The sequence below is a fragment of the Olea europaea genome, unplaced genomic scaffold (assembly GCF_002742605.1).
Source record: "Olea europaea var. sylvestris unplaced genomic scaffold, O_europaea_v1 scaffold644, whole genome shotgun sequence".
Classification (NCBI taxonomy): Eukaryota; Viridiplantae; Streptophyta; class Magnoliopsida; order Lamiales; family Oleaceae; genus Olea; species Olea europaea.
Genome location: NW_019264809.1, coordinates 358,472 through 364,217, shown reverse-complemented (window position 1 = coordinate 364,217; position 5,746 = coordinate 358,472). Strand labels below are relative to the sequence as shown.

Here is a 5,746-nt window from a genome sequence, read left to right as displayed (position 1 = left end):
ATTGTAAAAAATATGAAATTTACAAAGCCCTAAATGTCATTTCTCCCAATTTCCCTCCCTTCAACACTGCCTCTCCACAACTTCCCCTGACGCCACAGCTCTCTCTTGTCTCTCTCTGCCTTCCACTGCCGACCAACGGAACCTCTTCTCTCACTCTCGTCTCTCTCCCTTTACTTCAACGTCTATGCCACCGTTGGCGTCAATAAGGCAAGTAATTACTTTTTTGTCTTTAGGATTCGAGTTTCAAATTAGAATATGGGCTATAAATCCTGAAATCCAAACCTAACATTTCATCCCCTCTCTCGCTCGATGGATGACAGCTCTCTGGGACTCTCACTCTCAAAGTCTTTATCAACTACCTGGGCGCCATCTGTAGAAGAAGGTATAAGTGCTGATTTTATTTTCTACCAATTAGTAAAAATTAGTATCTGGTTATACATTTAGGATTAATCTATTAGGAAGAAATGATTTGAGAGAAATATACTGTAAATTAGGAATGGATTATAATTTAATTGATTATAATTTATTATGCATTTATTTGATGAGATGCGTTAGATTACTGATTAATTAACAAGCTATAAATTTTATACTATTTGTGTTACCTTGCTTGAACTCCTGTCATTCAAGTACTTATATAGATGATTTAACATCCTTTTTTAACTTATGATTTTCTTTATATTAAACTTGCCTTGCCTTGTCCATATGTTCTCCTTGTAGTATTTGATTTTCTTTATACTAAATTTGTCTTGCTCTTATGTTGTTCGGGATATTGCCGTGGCTCTTAGTTTGGTGGCAATTGCTTTGCATTTCAATAGTTGGACTTTTGGCATGTGTATTGGTTTGCGCAGGGGACAATTTTCTAGGCAATTTTTGTTATTGGCCATGATTGGTAATCCCTTTTTCCTTTCACAATATCTACTAACTTTATATATATAATACAAAAACAAAATGTATATTAAGATTAATGAGATTTGATTACCTGGATTGGTGAGACTGCCCGATATAACAAAATTTGACTTCCACTATCAACACAAGTAACGGCTATGAAAAGAACGGAGTTGTCTATGATTGGTGTCTTTGTTGATTACAGTGGCCATGGGAGCTTCTCCAAGAATCCCAAGCTTAATAATATCGTGGGACACATCTTGCATTCTTCCATTCTTGTACCGTACCATGGATGATTAGTCTTGAAAATATCTCCAATCCATAATATAACGTTGTAGAAAACTGATGTTCTTATTTATGCTAACATTATAGGATAATCAGCCACATGACACACAATCAAAATCATGGACATGTTGAAAATGATGAATCATGGGTACCAGTAATGTTTTCCATAGATTCTTGAGCTTTTCTTGATTCATGGGTACGCGGTAATTTTTGTTTGTCTTTCTTTTAAGAATTTATGGGTAATTTGTGGTTATGATTTCTTAAATGGATGGTCTAATTTGTGTCCCTGCCATTTATTTTCTCATTCCTGTTGTTAGAGAAGGTCTACAAGAATCTGAATTTGTCAATCAAAATTCTCAAATACAAAGCCCGTTTTCCCCTGTTTGCATATCCCCTATATCTAGTAAGGTTGCCTGTGAGATTATTACAGTTAAAAAGAAATTTTAAGTGTACTTTTTTGATAAAGTGGTGACATTGGATGTTACCAGACATAATAAAAGGATCATGTCCTGCTCAATGCTTATGTAGAATGGATTGGACAATTCTCACACTATTAAGAGAGTGCTGCTTAACTAAACTTGTGTTTTGTTGGTCTTGTATTGCAGTGGTCTAGGAGTCCAGGGCAGAAAGGTTCACACTTCAATCCTTACAGTGATTTGTTCAAAAGCAGTGAGAGTTCCAACATCACCACCCCAGTGGATATTGGTGAGACATGCTAGATGTGTTCTCCTGCAAAACAAAATTGAGGCCATGGCTCTAGAGAATTTTGATTATATATGGAAAAAGGAAGAAATTACAAAAGGGTGGAACTTACAAATTTACTAGAAAAATGTTAAAACTGAAGACTCCATTGATAACTCCGAGGCAGAACCATTTGGTAGAATATATAGTGGAGCAACACTTCTCCATCCTTGTCTTTGGCTTCTTAGAATTATTTAGACACAATCTACATTTTTTTTTCATTTTGTAGTAAATTGCACCTTTTTTTGGTTTATCGAAATTATGGAAAACATGATTACGAATGTATTAATGTAAGTAATTTTGTTCTTTAATTATTTTAGTTATTATAGATTTGATGGCAATCAAATGAATAAAAATTTGCAAAAAAAAATGATGTTTAGGACTCTTTTATGGCTTGCATGTGTATGCCATAAAATGAGGCATCTTTTATGGCATGCATATGTATGCCGTAAAGGGCAACATCTTTTTATGGCGTGCAAATGCATGCCGTAAAAAGTCTATCAACGGTGCACATTCCCTTTTTTACGACATTCATTATACGCCGTAAAAAAAATTGAGTATTTACGGCATGGCTTTATACGGCATTCATGTGTCTGCCGTAAAGAACTTTTTACGACATGCATTGTATGCCATAAAAAGCAAATTCTGTTGTACTGTTAAGGAATCCTTATTTTCTACATAATTCCTTCATAGATAGATTTTGAAGGAGGTGATGGTTCTAATTTATCTGCATTTGCACTATAGACTACACTGCAGCATGCTCACAATAATTTCAATTCCATTTCTTTTTCCACCTTGATCCTATATAATGGAAAATAATTTATTCCTTCAGAAGATTTCGATTAATTGACCTCTATCTTTTGTAAATTTATATGCAAATTAGATTCTCTATGTTGGGTTTTTGATACCCAATAAATCCCGGGCTATGATGTTAACGTGGGTTAATATATTTCATAGACATAGGCCGATGAATGAAATAAGTCCAACAACCAAGTCCATGAGCTACACTCGGCCCAATTGTATTCCTTATGGATGGCTTGAATCTTGACCCGTTTATCCCTTTAATGGCCCAACTTAAAGTCTAACCCTAGAGTATATATATGGATATAACCCTAGCCTCTTTGATATGATGATTGTGTGATTTTGAGAGAAGAAACTAGTGAATCCCGGCTGCCCCCCTTTTGTGTGAGAAAAAGGTGTCCAAAAGTGTCCAAAACGCTGGTATAACGTGTGCAATTGGTGGTTCTTTTATAGTATACCTTTGTGGTGTCTTCTCTTAGCCTTTGTGGCGATAAATCATCATCATTTCTTGTCCTACGTGGGTAAGATTGAATAGCAACCAAAGTGAATCAATTGGTTGTGGTTTGAAGCCGTTTGGATTGGTTGTTGGTAGAGAAAGGTACGTTGGACTGAGCCTGGAAAACCACCGTTTGAAGATCCTTTTGAGAGAGCTTCCGCAACACTCTAGTTCAAGAGTGTGAAAAAGAAGTGTAAAGAGAATCAAATGCTTCCGTTGAATCAACAGGCCCCCATATGCATCTGCATTATCACCTATTGATCTACTCACGCAGTAAATTCTATATCTTCACAACATTTAGTCTCATTATTATCCTTTGGAGACTCTTTTTCTTCAACTATGGCCTGAATCCATGCGGAAGTGCAAATTGCTTCAAGATTTCAGATTGCGTCAGTGGATTTAAATGCTTCAGCTAGTTGCATATGTTGAAACCCCACAAATATGCCCCCTTCAACAATCTGAGGATGTCCACCGTTAAGATTGACATCACTATATTGAGTTGTTCAAGGCCCAGAAGATCTTCAATATCTTTTATGGTTAGTTTTAGAAGAGCAATGTGCATGTATCATGCCAAGTGTCCTTGAATCGTAGTCATGGAAAGATTAAAATAAATAATCAATGATACAAGGCCAAAGATAGGAAATAGCTTCCTTGGCTGCACGGTCTTTCGAGTCAATTGACACAAATTTTCTGCGAATGACTCAAGATTCTGCATGAGACATAATGAAGAGAAACAATTGAAAGTAATGCTCGAAGCAGCTAATCCATCAGTTCTAGATGCTCATCTGTCTTTCACAATCTTGCCGCTCAATTTCTTTCCTTATTTTCTCTTCCCTGTTTTCCTCAGCATATCTTGTTTCTCAAAATCTTTCCACATCTTGTTTCAATGAGCTTATCTTTTTATGCTAATATAAGGTATACAGTTTCTTTCAAAGCAGTTGGAGTGATTTAGCGTATGTATGAAGCATTCATTTAACCTTTTAATGCCAATTTAATATTTCCTCATATAAAATCATGTATAAGACAGAGGATCTATCACTTTACTGTATGGAACGTATAACAATATAAATCAATACTTGCAGCATATTGTACCTAGTTCGTGCTGATTACGTGCATTGTAAATTAAAAAATTAGAACATAAAGGAGAAAAACTGATCCTACTGTCCTATCCTATCAACAGTTAATTAAGTTACTTATCATTGGATATTATAAAAATTCCTAAAACCCTAAACTTTGAACATATTAACACAATCAAATATTATTAGGGAAAGAATGTATCGATTTTGTGATGATTACTTGTAAACATAAGCATGCTATATTGTCACCTTCATTTTTTTCACATGGGAATATCAGTTTCCAATTTTTCTTTGCACATGATAAATGATTTATGTTGTAGAAAAAGGTATTTTTCAATTATATGAATACCATTGATTACAACAGTGAACATAGAGAGTAGAAAATAAACTATTCTAGGAGAAAAATAATATTTTTATGGAAATAAACTACAATTAGCCTAATTCCAGTGATTGCTAGCTTAATTAAAACCTATGGACATGTTTCCGGCGTCGGCTTGTCTGTGTTGGATGCGTATCAAAAACATGATCTGCTTCTGAGATGTGTCGGAGATGCAACGTGGCATTTTCCCTTATTAAGCTCTAAACTCTATGGCCTTGCCCCGTATTGTAGTTGCAATATGTTTACTATTCTATAAGTCCAATTTTGGAACAAATTCAGGTCGTGCTATTTAAATTTTTACTCGATGCAGTTATGAATTCTCAATCTTAAAAGTCAGATTTTTGATCCCCCAATCTATTTAAACATGTGAATTTAATTCGTTGTGTCATGCAATCATCAATTTCTCAAGTATTAATTGAAATAAATGTTAAATAGTTTGACTATGTTCTCTCTAACTATGAATCATGAAAGTTGCGTATATTTACAGCAATAGTCAACAAAAACTTAATAATATATTCATAGAAATATTGTAAATCCATTCAGCTAAACCTGAATCTTTTATTCATTTCTCAAGAAACAACATACAAGTTTCTTGTTTATCCTCCACTCTCTAACTAAAAGCCGGTCTAAAAAGTGTATTTTGGCTAAGTCAGCAAAGGGGTATGCTTTTCTTTCGAGCTAGGTAATTTATTTGTCTTTTATTCGACAAACATATATTCAAGATTGTATCTCTCCATCTAGGTTCCGGTACAAATTAGGGTTCCATCTGATCTGTAAAGTTTTCAACCTTTCTCCGCTCTGCAACTGTTTGTGCACATCCGATGAAGCTTGTTGGGGCCCGAAGAGGGGAAATCATGTAGTCAACATTCAGGCACTCTAATGTGCAAATTTTGGTTTTGGCTTCAGCATATTCCACATTGTTTGCCAAGAAAAACTCTGTTACAGAAATCACAAGCAAAATGAGAAAAGAGTAATCAAGTAGGAGTACATGATACTAAGGATGGGTATGGGTTGGGTTCGAACCCAACTGACCATCAATGCCGTTTTTCAGGTGGGACAAAATATCAACTCAAACCAATTTAA

General features: G+C 35.0%; 1 pseudogene; it reads left to right on the top strand.

The window, feature by feature from the left end:
- The first annotated feature begins 309 nt into the window (after positions 1-309).
- Positions 310-1,898, top strand: LOC111390055 (annotated as a pseudogene).
- The last annotated feature ends 3,848 nt before the right edge of the window (positions 1,899-5,746 follow it).